At 39.7% G+C, this 18,312-nt stretch overlaps 1 long non-coding RNA gene across 1 annotated transcript; it reads right to left on the minus strand.

Moving 5' to 3' along the window:
- Positions 1-2,765: 2,765 nt before the first annotated feature.
- Positions 2,766-8,895, minus strand: LOC133729572 (uncharacterized). Its single transcript, XR_009856517.1, has 3 exons — positions 8,742-8,895; positions 2,978-3,121; positions 2,766-2,801 (listed from the first exon to the last, which is right to left on the minus strand). It is a non-coding gene; the product is annotated as an uncharacterized LOC133729572 (long non-coding RNA).
- Between the last annotated feature and the right edge of the window lie 9,417 nt (positions 8,896-18,312).

Consider the following 18,312-nt stretch of genomic DNA (forward strand, 5'->3'; position numbering starts at 1 on the left):
CATTTTCATAGACAATTCATGTTTATACCAAATAAGACTGGGTAACTACCAACCTTGTTACCCCAACATAATACTGCCATAGCTGGCAACTCGTAGACGATTCACGTCTCCACCCAATTCCCACTCATCACAAGTACAGAGTTATCCGGGAATTTCAGCTTCAATAGAGACACACATAACTACCCGTAGGTAAAATTATGTTCCCTTCGTGGAACCCACGTCAACTATGAATAACAAGTCGACGTCGCCGTCACTAACATGGAATTCTGGTCACTGTCCTCAGAAGGACATACACACACAAAACTGGCTGAGCATTTGTCTTTTCTAGCCACACTTTACGAGGAATGCACGACGGAACCTGACAACCGATTTCTAAAAGTTATTCCACGAATTTCCACGTGACGACACTTTACGAATTACCTCATAGTGCACTCGAGTTTGTTACGTATTCGTTTATGACTGCCATTTTGGCTAATGCATCCATTCCACGAACTCGAAGGCCAAGTATTGCTTCCAACCTCGTGAACGAAATGCCCCGTGCTAACAACATCGAATCGTATTGCCCTTCCGCAACAACTACGTACCAACGGGTCTTTGGACACTAGCTTGTCGAACCGATGATCAGTCTTGATAACGAGCTTCAACAAGCGCTTCTGTCACGATTTAACAAAATTTGAGGATCACCGTTTAAGGTTTACCTCTTGAAGACTGAAGGCTCACACGCTTCAACGTATAGCACAGCGTCGATCTTGAAAGCTTTACCAAAATCAAAGGAACTGATAGTTAAGCAACCATGAACAACACTCGTAACGTACTTGACATTAAGACACTTTTCTAGTCTACACATCGTCAAGACCCTGTCAAGCCAAATAGCTAAGTACACGCAAGTCGCGTTTCTGATGGTGATGAAGCAAGCTTTCCGCCTTTCGTTCTTCGCACATTTCTTTCTTGACCGTCGGTTGCCGATCGTCTAGTAGTGTAGAGAATATCCTCCCTTACTACAGTTTACGTTGAACTTGACTTTTATGAATAAGCAACCGAAAACAAAGCTAGAACTTCACTTTGCAGATTTCCTATGAAAGGGATTTCACACTATAGAAAATTTCAAATGATTTTCACTACCAAATCCATATACTTCCAAGGAGGGAAGAGAAACAAAGTGAAATTTATTATTATTTTTTTATTTTATTTTTTTTACCAAAACAACTTGCCAATAAGTTTTCAAATTTTCCTTTCTCGTAAAGCAGTTTTGGAAAAATTGCCACGACTTCATGTTCAGTCGATACGAAGTGAAATCTTCCAGATCATTGGCCAAGATGCTGAGCATTGTTGTGTTAAGATTTCAAAAAGTTCGAAGCTCTGGAAGTCATTTGAAACTGATTCCAAAGTGGCTGCAATGGAAAATCTGCAGAACTTTGAGATTAAAAATTTCAGCTTTGAGACTGATTCGGAGGGTTATAATTTCTCACCTTGAAATTTGTTGGAATTGAAATCAATTTTGAAATCACTTTAATCGAAATACTTTTGCAACCTGAAAAGCTTTCTCAAAACACAAGATCTTTTAATCCTTGGAAACAATTGAAATGGAGAAGTCTAAATGTTGAACTAGCATGATTTCAACCACAACCAGAACTTTAATAGTGCAGGAAAATTGTAGAACAACATCCACCAAACAAGGGAAATAAAAGCCAACGCAACTATTAGCAAGGAAGAAATACTCGCAATCCTTCTAGGATTCTTATCGGTAATACGTACTGTTGTAGACTACCAGAATCCCAGAGAGTCGCCTGCCATTCCTTGAAAGACGTATTACTTGATGACCTTTCATCCAGAGTCGAGCCGTTTGGTCCACGAAACAAAGTAGCCTTATTTCCTCGTACGTACGCGAATCTCGACAACCAAAAACTCAAATCAAATGTAGCCATAATTGACATGGAGTTTCTGCCTCACACCCAAGTGAGTCGAAGAAACATAGTTCGAGAAGTCACCATAGAAGTTGCACGGTGACACACACCTTTTCTCCTTCTTCCCTTATGATACGCTTCCGGCCCATGCTAAAAACCCATTATCTTGCTAAAGCATTCCCGAGGGGGTCTACACACTACCAGGTATATCATAGGGTGACCTTAGTCAAACCTATAAATTTTCTAATCGCGTAGCTTCCTCGGCTACCCCAAAACAACTCCTTATATGGTACCACTCGCTGAATCCCTGATTAGATTTCGGGACAGAGGCCGCTCCAGTAGCAATTCGCTCTCTCCCCCATGCTTTCAGATTTTACAATCCTAAAATGCCACAAGCAACGTCAAATGGCGAGTACTAAAGCACAATCACTTCCTCTTACTTAATTTCAAAGTTGACATGTCCAAGCGAGGATTATCGTTCCGTTTGTTCAGTAGGTTAAGTAGCTGAAGATCCACTTTTCCTTGACTCATACCCCTAAGGCACGAGAAGTGTCAACGAGTTGTGCTCGACAGGATCTTCCAGGAATAATGATTCGAATTCTTCGAGAGTTATCAAACTCTCATTCACAAATCCCATTCTACGCCACACCGGCATTAAAGAGACGCACCCACACACATACATTACATCACATATGCTTGCAGCCAACGCGCCCCCACACACATACATCATATATGCTTGCAGCCAGACCCTGCAAGGTTCGCAAGCTATATAATAAGCAGCAAATATGCACAACGGAGTTCTTCTAATCTTTTTCAGACATTAGTGAGACAAGAGCAACCATCAGCACATTCGAAGAAGGCCTTGTCTCTAGCTCCTTCACTGTACCATCTCCATCTCTTCAGGGGAATTAAGCATGATTGAAGTTTATTAGTTAAGTAGACCGAAATAGAGAAATAGCTCAAGTTACTAATAAGGTCCAAATTAGACTCGGCAAACAAACAACAAGACTCATTTAATATATGTAGAACAAGTTGAGTTATTTGTAGAGAGATAAATTGACATCTTGACATACATGACACAGGTGCAACTTTCACCACATTTGAAGAAGGCCTTGCCGGAATCAGGTCCTTCAGTCCTTGTGATGACACATTTCCACCCTTCGCCACACTTGCAAAATGCCTTGCTAGTGCCAGAGTTCCCTCCCACTGCGAGAGACCTGCACGAATATATAGTACACTTGGATGATTTCCCCAAGCTAGGTTCTATTAAAGTATTAATATCTACCGAAACGGAGCGTGAAATGGAGGACCGAGATTTGGAGGGGGAGGTTGACAAAGTGGGGATGTTGGTGCCATGTCCTCTACCGAAACGACGCCGACTAAATTGGGAGCAACCTACGACTGAGGTGTTAATGTCTGAATCAGAAACTGTTTTGGCTTGTAATGGAGATGAGGTGCAGGGAAAGGCACAAGTCAACGTGACTGATTCCTTGCAGTTATTTAATGTACCAGTTACAAGTTGTGAGTTTGTTGTGGAACGTTTCGCTAATTCGGCATGTGCTGGAAAGAAACAAAAAGGGAGCGGTAAAAGTCAAGTAGTGGGAACTCAGGGTGCATTCACCATGAAGAAAGGACGTGGAAAGGGGAAGCAGAATCTGGATGCAGGAGATGTACCTAAGGGAGGTATGCAGAAGGGGAGTACTCAACCGGTTAAAGGTCGGAATAGCAAGGGTTTTGCTATTTCGTGCTCCCCAAGTAAGAAGATTATATTTGGTTCTCCAAATAAACATGTGAAGAAGAAGATGGGTGGTGCAGCGAGCGCAAGTCCTGTGTCAGGGACTAAAGTGGTGGGATCCGAGATGCGGACCCACCACGAACAATGAGTCTTATCAGTTGGAATGTGCGCGGGCTTGGGAACCCGAACACATTCAATGCTCTTAAGAAGTTATTAAGGGCTCAAGATCCCGACTTTGTGTTCCTTATGGAGACAAAGAAGAAGAAGAAGGTGATGGAAAGATTATGTAGTAAGCTGGGGTATGCTAATTGTAGAGTAGTGGAACGAACAGGGCAACAAGGAGGTGGTTTGGTTTTCTTTTGGAGGGATACTATGAGTGTGAAGGTGATTGATGCAACATTAGGTTTCATTGATGTGATGGTGTTAATTGATGGCAAACAGGTGAGACTTACTGGGTTCTACGGGAACCCGGAAACCGGGGAGAGACACCATTCTTGGGAAGCACTACGACGTTTGTCCCAGTTGTATCCTCATGTTGCATGGTTCGTGTTCGGAGACTTTAATGAGATACGTAAGTTGGAAGAGAAAAGTGGAGGCAGACTACGACCGGTCTCTCAAATGGACAGCTTCAATCAGGCTATTAATGATTGCTTCTTACAGGAACTGGAGTTCACGGGCCCCATGTTCACCTGGAGTAATGGTACAGTTAATGAAAGGTTGGATAGGAGTTTCATGAATAATGAAGCTTTCGCTGTTTTCCCAAGAGCTCACGAATTTCACTTAGAGGTTGGAGCTAGTGATCATTTGCCATTAGTCCTTGATATTATAGGAGCTGGTCTTCCAAAGAAATCTGGGGGTAGGCGACGTTTCCTATTTGAGAGTTTTTGGGTTAAGGAAGAAAGATGTGGTGAAATTGTGAAGGAAGTGTGGGAGGATCAAGCCACGGTGGCCAGTAATCTTATGGCTAAATTTAATAAGTGTGCAGAGGAGCTGTCTAGGTGGAATAGAGTGGTAATCGGGCATGTACCTAGGAAAATTGCTGAACTGAAAGCCTCCCTTCAGCAGTTTCCAATTGATGTGCTGAGTGACAATGATCGACATCAGCGTATGATTATTAGAACAGAGATTGAGAAGTACGCTGAGATGGAAGAAGCTTTGTGGAAGCAAAAGTCTAGGATAGATTGGTTACAGGAGGGTGACAAAAATACCAAGTTTTTCCATGCTTATGCTAAGGGGCGGGGTAAGCAAAACAAGGTGCAAGGAGTGGAGGATGAGAATGGTAATTGGTGTGAGGCACTACATGAAGTACAAGCAGCCTTTATGTCTTTCTTTACGAAGCTGTATACCACGGAGGGATGCGGTAACCTTGACTTAGTACTTGACAAAATTCCACGTCGTGTATCTAATGAGATGAATACTAAATTGATGGCAAAGTTTGAACGATGGGAGATTGAGGTTTCCTTGAAACATATGGCAGCACAAAAGTCACCAGGGCCTGATGGATTGCCGGCATTATTTTTCAAGAATTACTGGCACATTGTTGGCAACTCTGTTTGTGATTTTTGTCTCGAGGTGTTAAATGATGGCAAGGATATTGGTGAGTTTAATCATACACTAATCTTACTTATTCCGAAGTGCTCAAACCCCAAGCATGTGACTGAATTTAGACCTATTAGTCTTTGTTCCATCGTTTACAAGCTCATCTCCAAGACAATAGCCAACAGATTAAAGAGGTTTCTCCCAGATGTTATTTCCTGTACTCAGAGTGCGTTTGTTCCTGGTAGAAATATACAAGATAATGTAATTGCAGCATTTGAGACAGTCCATTCCATCAGAACACAGAAGCACACGGTGTCACCCAAAATGGTACTTAAATTGGATATCAGTAAAGCGTATGACAGGGTAGAATGGAGCTTTCTGAGAGAGGTGATGTTGAAGCTAGGTTTTGCACAGGAGTGGGTGCATCTGATCATGAAATGTGTTACTTCTGTATCCTTTTCGATACTATGGAAAGGTCAACCTGTGGGGTTCTTCAAGCCATCTAGAGGAATCCGGCAAGGGGATCCATTATCCCCATATTTATTTCTATTTGTATCGGAAGGTTTATCTGGGCTTCTGCAACATGCAGATGATATGGCTCTCATTAACGGGGTTAGAGTGACTCCTAGCGCACCATCGATTTCTCATCTGCTCTTTGCAGACGATAGTCTGTTGTTTACTAATGCAACGGTGAAGGACTGCGTTACTTTGAAGCAATGCCTTCTCCATTATGAAAATGCAGCAGGTCAACGAATTAATTTCCAAAAGTCTGCTCTCTCTTTTGGACCCAATGTCGCTGATGATGTGAGGAAGGAAGTAACAGAAATTCTTGATGTACCTGTAGTCGACTTTCATGAGAAGTACTTGGGATTACCGACAACCATTGGGAGAAATAAAAAAGATGTCTTCAAGAAGTTGAATGATAGGTTGGACATTCATCTACAAGGGTGGCAAGGGAAGTTTCTCTCAAAAGCGGGTAAGCTTGTGCTAATTAAAGCAGTGGCTCAAGCTATTCCCACTTATTCTATGAGTGTTTTCCAGTTGCCAGTGGGAGTTTGTAGGAAGTTCCAATCGAAGGTTAGTAGATTCTGGTGGGGGAACGGAGGGGATTCGAGAGGCATCCATTGGTGTAGCTGGGATAGGTTGTGTAGAAGAAAAGAGGAAGGAGGATTAGGATTCCGGGATTTACAGGCTTTTAACCAAGCTATGTTGGCAAAGACGGTTTGGCGGATTTTCTGGGGGAAGCACTCCTTGGTTAGTACTCTGCTCCAGGCTAAGTACTTTCCAGGTACATGTTTCTTGAACGCGACATTGGGACGTACGCCGTCTGCAATCTGGAGGGGTCTGCTTTGGGGTAAACAGGTGATTGATAGGGGGACAAGGTGGAGGATTGGTGATGGAAAGCGGGTGAGTATAGTTTCTGATCGGTGGATGCCTTGTCCGATTCATTTTAAAGTGGTTAGCCCGGTTCCGCTTTCGGGGGAGCAAAAGGTAGAGTCTCTATTCACGGACTCTGGAGCATGGAATGTCCCTTTGATTAAAGCTACTTTCTTGCCCCATGAAGCTGAAATGATCCTGAGTATGCCACTTGGTTTAAAGACTATTCCAGACAAATTGGTATGGCATTTCACCAAAAATGGAGTATATAGCGTGAAGTCAGGATACTGGGTGGCGAAAGATATGCATGATTGTAAAGGGGGAGCTGCACCTAGTCCGAGCTCAAATAGAATGAAGGAAGTGCTGGGGAGAATTTGGAGCATCAATGCACAACATAAGGTGCGAGTATTTATGTGGAGAGCAATGCAAAATTTCTTGCCATGCGCGGAAAATTTGAAAAGAAGGAAGATTCTAGAAGATTCTTGCTGTTGGCAGTGTGGTCACCCTGTGGAGTCGGTCTTGCATGTATTATGGGACTGCCCAAAAGTAAAAAAAACATGGAAGAAGACTTTTCTACGTGGGGTTTGCAAAGTGTGGCAAGAACCTACCTTTATGGATCTTGTGCTCCATGTTCTTTCCACTGCAGTAGGTAATGAATTTGATTATTTCTGTACTATAGCTTGGTGGCTTTGGCGGAATAGAAATCTCTCTCGGCATGGAGAAAAGACAATGGACCCAACTGAGATTACTAGCTTAGTGGGTGAGTGGCACAATTGTGGTGTGCATATAAGGGATTCCAATAAAGCTGGACATGCAACAGGTCTCCAAAATCGAGTGATTTGGACAGCTCCAAGAGCAGGGTCTCTGAAGATGAATTTTGACGGGGCCTGTGATGTGAAAAACGGCGTATGTGGCCTGGGCGTGGTGTTCAGGGATCATCAAGGGTGGTTAAAGGGGGCTTTAGCTGTTCCACAGGTAGGCAATATTCCTCCCAGGTCAGTAGAAGCCTTAGCACTATTACATGGACTCCGCTTTGCGATCCACGTTGGATTCTCAAACCTGGAGGTTGAAGGTGATGCTCTCTCAGTCATCAACACTCTACATGATAGTTCTGATGATCTAAGTTTTGAAGGTCATATTATTGATGAAGTTAAGTCTTTAGTTAAGTCTTTTCCCATTTGTAGTTGCCACTTTGTGAAGCGGGAAGGCAACAAGGTTGCCCACCAGCTTGCAAAAGAGGCGTTAAAAGTTAGTCAACCTCTGCTTTGTTTGGAGTCGGGGCCTTCTTGGCTCCATCAGTCTGTCAGTATGGATTTCCATGGCGAAGTCTAGTTGGATCACTATTCGAGTAATAGTCACCATGTCGGTGTACTTTTGTCGAGTATTGTTCCACAAATCGTTGTAATATTTCATTATTAATGAAGTTCATTTTGATAAAAAAAAAAGTATTAATATCTCGGATTTGCAACTTTCATTTCTCTCTTGTATCTCATTAATTTATTGATCCAAACTAGTAGAGGAACCAAACATATTCACAAGAGAAAGTGGCGGTAGATATGTACTATCTTATTTTGTGAATATAAATGAGTTCAAAGTGAGCTTAAAACTCGAAAGATAAATACTACCAATCTTTTCCTTTTAACATATCTTTCACCAACTTTTTCTTATGTTCTTCTCATCCTAGCCTACATGGCTACATGCATTAGTTTCATAAGAACGGTTCATTTTCTAAATCACGTTTTAAGCATCTCATCTCTGCAAAACACCAACCACATAGAATGTGCCCCAATTGTTTACTACTTTATTCATAACATTTATTTGGTCTAGATAATTTTCAATATTGTTGATTTACTGCAGACATAATCTTTAAAAGATATTCTAAAAAATGAATGGTTCAAAATCATGGAACTACAATCCCGGATGAGGAGAGAAGTTAAAAATGTTGGTGGTTGGGTCGAAAGAGAATGGTTTAGCTAGCCTTTCTATATTATTGATGATCGAATAGAGCAAACAATACAATCGCCTATAGTACTTGACATAAGTACATAACTAATGAAACAGGTTTGTAAATATCTTCCTTCTTACAACATACGAATAGATATCTAGCTACCACCATATTCTCTCTCTTATTCTTGACATTCTATAATCATAGGAAAGTAGAGAGAGAGAGAGAGAGAGAGAGAGACCTGACAGATTGCTCGTCAGTGATCTGAGTCTCCTCCATATTGCTAAAAATTTCTCAGCTTCCTCCGCTTTCTAGCTTGCTCGTTGTTTTTGCAGGTAAGCTATGCACCCATTTTATTGATGGGGTCTATAGTGTTAATTACCGCTTGAAATGTCGAGGACTCTTCCTTGCCTGATCATTACATATCTTCTATACAAGGGTAGAATTGTCAATTTCCTGTGAAGTGGTCATATTCTTCTTACGATTGAAGTTGTGCTTAATTATTCGATAAATTTTATCAAGATTTGTAGAGAGAATTAACGAGATCCAGATATTTCTTCTTTGTCCTTTCCAATCATGCCAATTACCCTACGGAAGAATGTCATCTGTATATTATTGATCTTGGATGCTTTTCCCATCATCATCTAGGAGTTCATAACCTATATTTGGGGTTCATTTAATTCTTTGTTTTTACCACGTGGTTAATGTTACTGCATCCAATAGTATTGACCTAGCAATCCATTTGTCTGCCGCAATCCCACCAACAGTAAACAAATTACTTGTAATCAGTTTTGGACTGGCAAATTTCTCATCCCGCGGTTTGTTTGTTTGTTTGCTAAGCTTTATATTGTCATTATAAATTTACATAATTGTACCTATTAAAACCCACATATGCAAAGTGTTAATAGATATCAGAAAGAGACTCCCTTTCATGTTCATAATAATTTCCAGAAGATGTACGCACTCAAATTCAAAAGTAATTGAAAGATTGCTCAGAGTATTACATAAAGCTCACAAAGTGTTATAAATGAAGACAGATTTTATAAAACATATATTAGAAAAGTTAGGCGAAGGAAAATTGCATCAGCCTATGAAAATCTGGTAGAAATCTTATTTGAACTTAGTTGTCCATCTACTTGTATTAGGGTTTTTATCACAAATGGTACCTGAACTATACCTCAATTTTATTGATGGTACCTGAACTTCAATTTTGATCACAACCAGTACCCGAACTTTTCGATTTCATTTTAAATGGTACCTAGAGCCACCTCCGGTCACTATTCCGACTAAAAACGGCAAGGGAGGCGATCATAGTGATGATTTTTGATGATTTCAAGGGTTGCGATCATATATAGTGATGATTTTTTGGTAATAGACTTTCCTTGAACTTGTTTTTTTGTTTTTTATTTTTTTAGATTTGGGTTTTTTGGCCGGAATAGTGACCGAAGGTGGCCTTAGGTACCATTTAAAATGAAATCGAAAAGTTCGGGTACTGGTTGTGATCAAAATTGAAGTTCAGGTACCATCGATAAAATAGAGGAAAAGTTCAGGTACCATTTGTGATAATGTTAGGGTATATCGTTGATGTGTCCTCAAGAATTAGCTTCACTTGATGTACCAACTGTGTTGTCAATGCTGCATGAAGAGGTTAGAAAGTAAGATCGAATTAAATTCTTGTCATTAATCATCATTATGTGAGACCCTTAACAACATTAATAGTATAGTAGAGTATTGCAGCTTATCCATTACCCTAAACAACCAAAAATGCATTCTTTTCTTCAATTTTTCATATGCTGCAGGGCAACATAAGAATAAAAGCCTATTTTTTTTTTGAAAACTTAAAACAAAGTAACAACAACATAGAAAGAAGTCTTTTCCTTTGCTGGGCGAGAACAAAAAAGCCCCCAATTCGTGTTCTGCTCAAGTAACTCGAATTCATCTTGTTCGTACTATTTAGTATGAAAGTATTACAATCAAAACAAAAAACCAAGGCATGAGAAACCAAAAGAAACTTAAAAAAAAGCGAATCGAAAATCAAATACCTAGATTCGTGATCTTCTTCCTTAGATTGGAAAGCTTTTCAGTTCTCCATCCCTCTCTTTCGCAAAGAAGAAGAACAATTGTCTCTCCCCCCCCCCCCCCCCCCCCCTCTCTTTCAAAGAAGAAGAAGAATCGTCCCTCTCTCTCTCTCTCTGCGCAAGTGAAGGAAAAGTGGAAAACAAACAGAGCATAGCGGAGCAAAGCAAAAGAAACAGATGGAATCCCTCAGCTCCCTCTGTCGTTCGGTGGAGTAAAGAAGAGAAAACACCCTTCAGTAAAACAGAAGACGGACACTTGTCAGGAGTAATCAGGTAAAATTTCAAAGAATGCAGGGACAAAATGTTCCTGTCACTATTGAATGAATAGTACCAAACCCATTCTAGCTTAGTAAAATTCTAAAGAATGCAAGGGCAAAATGGTCCAGTCACTCTTGAATGAATAGTACCAAACCCATTTTACTTTAGTGTATATATAATGTGCTGGTTTCTCAAACTTCAACAAACTAGTTGCAATCAATCCCGCATGAATTTGAGAGTTGTAGACTACAGTCGAAACTCAGTTTCACTTGCATTGGAAGTGACGTCACCGCCACCCCACGCGACGGAACCCTAGTAGCAATAGATAAGGACAAAGCTGCCAGTGCTGCCGTGAGAGGCTGAGTTTTCAGCTTTTCCATTTCCACTGATCCAAACTCAAACAACCCACAATCACGGTAAAAAACGTTCATGCGTTCAAACACAAAGTTCAGATTACACTCTACCATCAACGAAAACACAAACTGACGGAAGACCTGGATCCGCCGTCGCATATCCATAGCGCTAGACAAATGCACGAGTAGCACCTCCTCCTTTCGAAATAGCACAATCTGATCGAAGCGCACTACATATCTTATCGTCGATCCCATTAGAGAGAGATAGAGTGTTATGAAAGTCAGCAGTACTTTCTTGTTTGACTTAGGAGTATTCTATGTTAGTTTCTAAACGCACTGTTTAGTTTAATGATTGTAATATGCAGCCTTTTGGCTATCTCGAGAGAGAATATTTTAGCTATCAGGGTTGTTGAGGGTCACCTCTAGTTGTGTGACACGTGTCTAGTTTCATGGCCGAGTTGTTATTTAGCTACTTGCTTTGTACCAGAGCCGTTATGCAATGAAATATCTTTTTTCTTTCCTTTAGATTTATCTCTGTATTCTTTGTAGAATTGCTCTATTATGGTTACTACCCTAACATTCTGGTATCAGAGACTAGCGATGCTCAAATAAAAGGGCGGTGGAGCGCCGTCACACCCTTCCGATGATCTCAATCATGTGGAATTCTAGCTTCAAGTCCACAAAGATGAAAATACAGCTCAAATCGGAGCTCTACAATACTCTTTTACAGCTCTGCATATAGAAATGCTGAATGAGATGCGACAGATGTGTCTGGAGGCAAGGAAATCTCAAGCACCACAAGGCTCACCTAAACTTAGTTTAAGATCACTACCTCCCACTACGGGTACCCCTACTATTGGTACCAAGGTTGATTCAGCATACTAAACAACGACTCCTTCAGCATGAGCTCAATCTGTGAGGAATGGTAGAATTTCTAAACCTCAATATGGTCTTCCTCTTAATCTTGCAGAAAGTGATGTTATTCTAGGGTTCACTAGTGCGGTTTATTCTTAAATGATGTAATTTTTTGAGGTTGAAAAAGTTACTAGTGCTATGATTGCTAGATCTGTTACGTCTCGTATCAAGATTTTCTGGTCATTTGGATGGTAAACGATCAAAATCTTTATTTCTACATTCATTTCAAACTTTTTGGGGAGCTAGAGTTGACTTTTTATTCGGTTCACTTTTTGAGAAAACTTCATTCTCGAAAGTTGTAGAGCACTTAAATCGAGTTCGTGGATATGTGGCACGCTATAATCTTAGTTCGTATGAATGGTCTATATAAGTTTTAGTATTTCATCTGAGCCTCCTGGCGCAAAATTCTCTTTTCCCTTCAATACTATAAATAGAACAAAACTTTTCTCTTTTCCGCTCGGAGAGAGAGCTCGACCCGAAATCGGAATCCGATGGGTTCTCAGCTGTCCGACTGACCCAGGGCGCCGCACCGGTCGGGATTGAAACGTCCTTCCACGTCGACCTAACCCTTGTCCTTCAATCGTCTCTATTTGCAGTTGGGAAGGAGTTTTGAGCCAAAAACCATCTCGGCCGACCCTTATTCTTAACCCGATCGGAATTCCTATCTCCGGCAACCTCAGGTGACAAAACCTACTAGATTTTGGAGAGCATCAAGTGCTTAGTAAACCCTCCAAATGACGTAGCTCGAATCGATCAAAGGAGAGCAAATCAAGGATTTTAATATTTTAGCCTGGAAATGTTTCGAGGTAATTTTCGGATGGCTTGCTTCGAATTGGACCTTCTTATAGTTTGAAGAATGGTTGGGCTTGATGAAATGAATCATTTGGCAAAGGTATTGCTACCTGATTTGGGAGTTGGGATGGTGGCGCGTGTCGCCGTTTCTGGACTTCTGTTTTATCCCACTGGATCGTCGTGAATTTTCACTAGATTGTTAGAATTAGCGAGTTGACGAAACCTCTGAAGTTTGAGGCGATTCAGATGTGATTTTGGATTTTCAAGAATTAAGACGAATTATTAAATTAGTGTTTCAGGGTTTCGTTTGAATGTGAATATAGTTAAATATTAATTCATTTCCGACGAGAGTATCGTATCCGAGCATTAATTATTATTTGCGATTGCTTGGATTTGATGTCAAATTTGATCTATGATTCTGAAAAATCTTTGAGATTTGTGTATTATTTATTTAATTTATAATTCTCGTTGATTATTTCAGATTGTATGCTAGTTGTGAATCATGTTTCTCAGGTTTAGTTTTATTATGATTTATGAATTTTATGGTCATTATTTGAGTTTATCTTAACAAGTGTGAATTTGGATAAATGGTTTGGATTAAAATTTGGTTGTGAATTATGGATGCTCGGATTATTAGTGAAATATGGATTGAATGTGTTGTGTTATTAGAGACATTAGGAGAGAGGGGATGGACTAGATGTCTCTATTAGTGGCACCAAGATAGAGGGGATGGACTAGTGGCCATGGTTGGAGAAGAGAGGGGATGGACTGGTGGTCATGGCTGGAGAATAGAGGGGATGGACTGGTGGCTGATATTGTAGTTGTGACAACAGAGTGGCTGATATTGTAGTTTTCGCACCAGGATAGAGGGGATGGACTGGTGGCCGATGTTGTTATTGTAGCACCAGGAGCAAGGGGATAAACTGGGGGCTGTTAAGATCGTTGTTTTGAGATACATATACTATGATTATGTGTTATGATATATATATATATATATATATATATATATATATATATATAAAACCAATGGACGAACTGAATCTATCAAACCTGAACCGTACTACCTTTAAGGCAGTTATCAATGTCTTAACGACCATCAATTTGGCTGAAAATTTTCAGAGATGATCTATACATTAGTATCTAAAACTTGAACGGTCGAGATGTGGATATGCGACCGAAAAGTGACCCTAAACTCTAAATGCGCACTTTAATTTCAAAGCGAAGTTTCGCTCTGGATAATATATATACAGCAAGGTTCCAAAGAGGACGTCCTTGCTATAGTTAAGTTGCGGATGGGTAAAGCACAGCCGTCCATTGCTTTAAATGAAAAGCAACGGCTCAGATCGATCTCTTCCCAAAAACCATCGCGGGTCGAAGTAGAAAGCCTCAAACTAACTATAGACTCTCCACTTCGATGCAACCAAAGTCTCGTTCTCCACTCTGATGAGTCTCTTCTCACCCAAAACCATTAACAGCGCCGGAGTGATTCCACCGGCGACGCCCGATATCAGTCCCCGCCAAACCTTGTCATCTCTTTAGTCCTCCTCACTGCTGGCGTTTGGGTTCGACGATGACGCGGTCAACGGAGCTCATCACAGGTGAAGACCCCGATGAAGGTCCCGAAGTCGCTGTTAAAGGTAAAGCTTTGAGTTTTCTGAGTTTGAAGATTTGGGATTTTTCAGATTTCAGATTTTGAGGGTTATGGGTTTTGTGGTGTGTGTGATTTTTCAGGTTTTGGATTTGCAAGATGATTTCAGGTTGGCTATTGGCTTGATTGATTAGCTTCTGTGGTGGTTTCGATATTGTTGAGAAATTGTTACTGTTATTGGTGATTTAGCTTCCATGAATTTTGTGATCTGTTTGATTCTTCAAGCTTTGGATGCACCGGCAATTAGTGACGATTTCTATCTGAGCTGGGTGGATTGGTTGCTGCATAATGTATTGGCTGTGGGGTAGGAAAACTGTGTTTATTTGTAGAATGCTTGTATTGACCTCTTAGCTTTACGAAATCAATGTATAGAACATGTGAATGTAATGTGAATTTTTTGGGATCATAGAGCTTTGCTCTTGCTATGCTGGAGAAGGTGTCATTTGTTGTACTTTACAGTATTATAGAAGGAATGAAATGGCTTTAGTCTTTGTATATTGTATCCGATTGAGAAAGGTTGGTTGTATCAGCTTTGCTTTGGAAGCATTTTGTTTTGTTGGTTGTGGTTGTTGTCTACTTTGGCAACAGAATTGAACTTCTGATTTGAACTTCTTGTGATTTATTGGAACATATTAAGTCATTTTGCTCCAGATTGGAACATTTTGAGATTTATTGAACTTCTTGTGATTTATTGCATATTAAGTCATTTTGCTCCACATTTTGAGTCTAACATTGCATATTAAGTCATTCCACTCCTCATTTTCTGGAATCATTACAAATCATCTGGAATCATTACAATCAGCAACTTTTGAGTATCCACAATTGAACCATTACATAATGAATTGACTATGATCCTCACTCTGCCATATAATCTTGAAATGATCCAAAATGTCTTCCAAAACCTGCAGAATCAAAGAGACCACAAAATCGTCTTGCCATAAACTGATCACTGCATCCAAAACCTGCAGAATCAAACAGACCACAAACCTATTGTAGACTGATCAGTGCACCCAAAACCTGCAGAATCAAACAGACTCAATAAACTCAAAACCAAACTTGTAAATGAAGATCACAATAGCTGTTTCTCAACAAACTGAAAACCAATCACAAAGCTATTTCTCAACAAAATCAAAACCAATCACAGTAGCTATTTCTCACACTATGTCAATAAACCCATCAGACGACAGAGCTCAGACGACAGAATGATTGTTTTCTGTTGTCTGAATAATTTTAACGACAGAATGAAAAAATTCTGTTGTCTGAATATAGTGTATATCATGGTAAATGAGGTTTCTGAAAAAGGTTTTGTTTCAGACAACAGATTTCTGTTGTGCATTAAACTGAGATTGATTTAGTTTTGGTTGTTTGGGATTTTTTTTTTTCTGAAAGGAACTGTTTATAAAGGTTGTGTTTCAGACAACAGATTTCTGTTGTGCAAGAAACTGAGATTGATTTTCACTTGTTTGGTTTTTTTTTTTTTCCCCTTCCTTTCAGTTTGATTTTTTGGCACAACGTGAAGACATATTCGTCTAACACTTAATGATATTTTGGCCCGAAAAATTTGTCAAACTGATAGAAACCTAGAAACAGTCTCTCAGCTCGCTTTCGCTCTCAAACCAATCTTCTCCCTCGCTCTGGTACACAACAGAAATCTTTGAACTGAAAACCCAATCCAACATCAATCTCGATCGATTCATGGTAGCTTGAATCTTAGCCATCTTCTTCTTTCCCTTATTTGCAGACTCCTCTTCGATAAGCTCGACGAGCTTCCAACTATTTTGTTCAATGAATCAACCCTAAGTATTCATCTCACTTTGCCTAGGCGGCAACACAGGCGGTTTAGGCGGAGCCTGTTATCTTTTGAATCCAAAAGCTGAAGAGAAAAGTTCAAGGGCAAGCCCACTGATTACTACCACTTCTCCACTCACGAAGAGATGGGTATTCAATCTCTCTCGCATTCTTTCACTTTTTCCTCTATTTCTATATATTTGCAAGGTCTCAGCTTGTTGGTGTTTTCCAGATCTAGATGAATTTGTACATGAAGAGATGGGTTGAATCCAAAAGCTAAAGAGAAAAGTTCAAGGGCAAGCCCACTGATTACTACCACTTCTCCACTCACGAAGAGATGGGTATTCAATCTCTCTCTTATTCTTTCACTTTTTCCTCTATTTCTATATATATATTTGCAAGGTCTCAGCTTCTTGGTGTTTTCCAGATGTAGATGAATTTGTACATGTTTTGCACATTCCGATTTTGAATTTGGGGTTCAGTTGAAGATTCAAAGCTAGTTGGTTCAAAAAAACTTAAAAGGTAATTTTACTCCTACTTTTTTTCTCTTGCTTTACTGGTAGTGGCAGTATGGCCTTCCGTCTGCGGTCCTCGCTCTTTCCTCATCTATGTGATGAAATTGTTAACTTAAATTATCAATGATATAGTTTTATCCATGTCTTTGCTCTGTTTTTTAATTTATTTGTTTTGTTTTTATATCAATGTTTTTTTGCAGGTTAGGGATTTGGGGAACCTAATTGGGTTGTACACAGAGTGGCACTCTCATTTGCTGCCCTATTACTTATTCGATCAGTTTGTGCATGAAGTGGAACAAGTGGTGGCCACAAAAAGAGTCAAGGTATCCGATATCCTCCTTCTCGCTCTTGATTTTAGATCCTTTTAAAAATTTGCTTCAGATTTTGATTAATTTTCGGTCTTTTCGAGTAGATGTCTCTCAAAGAATTGAGAGAAAGAGATTTTGATTACTTGTTTTGACAATTTCTTTGATCACTAAGTCATGTGTTTGCTCAATAACTGGGATAGTTTGCAAATGTTTCATGCACCAGCTGCAATTTGAGGGCATTGCTACTTGTAGTTATAGAACAGTAATCTGAGATAGAAAATTGAAATACAAATTACTTCTTTAGTGATGAAGTTAACATTGATTTGTGGAGGTCGTATTTATGTTTATATGCAGTGTAGCTTTGATATTCAATAGATTCTTCAAAGTAGTGGCTTAAGCTGTTTGGGTAGTTCTATGTGTGATAAAAGAAGGAACTAAACATATTTTCATATAATTGGCTCTATGGAGTGGGGGGGTGTTTGAGTGTTACTTTTTGTAATATAACCTTATTATGACATCCAAATGCATTAGAATAAAAAGTAGCATGTAAAGGGAAGTGGGCTCAGGGTTTCAAAAAGTAGATGGTGGAACTAAGAAAGGTGGAAAAACGATACGAGTTGTAAAGGAAAATGATCAAGGAAGGTGTAATTGTGCTTTCTGATATCCAGAAATCGTCCACTCCAGAGCCATACAATCTATTGAAGATTATGAACTTTAGCAAATGGCTATTGTGTCTTGTTTTCTTTATGTGGGTGATCAGTGAAACTCAATAGTTACTACTAATGCAACATGGATTTCATAGTGTTTTGTAATGCTGTGTTTGTGGAAGTATGTGTATATGTTCATTCACTTTGGATTAATTTTTACTGTTTTCTCTTGATTCAGATTATCCACAATGAAAGGTTTATTGGTCAGCCCAAAGTGAAATCTGCTATTGGTCATAATCAACATCCTTATCATAATTCTTCTTCGATCTTCTTCTGTCAGTTCTAACAAGTATGTACACTACTGAACTACTACTCTTCCATTGGTTTATACCAACCGGTAATATTTTTGCACATGCATTAACAGAACCATATAACTTATGATTTATATGGTACATATTTTCCTTGCTTGATCTGTGTGATGCATTTTAAAACCGGTTTCTTCTCAAAATA

The sequence above is a fragment of the Rosa rugosa genome, chromosome 1 (genome assembly GCF_958449725.1).
Source record: "Rosa rugosa chromosome 1, drRosRugo1.1, whole genome shotgun sequence".
Lineage (NCBI taxonomy): Eukaryota > Viridiplantae > Streptophyta > Magnoliopsida > Rosales > Rosaceae > Rosa > Rosa rugosa.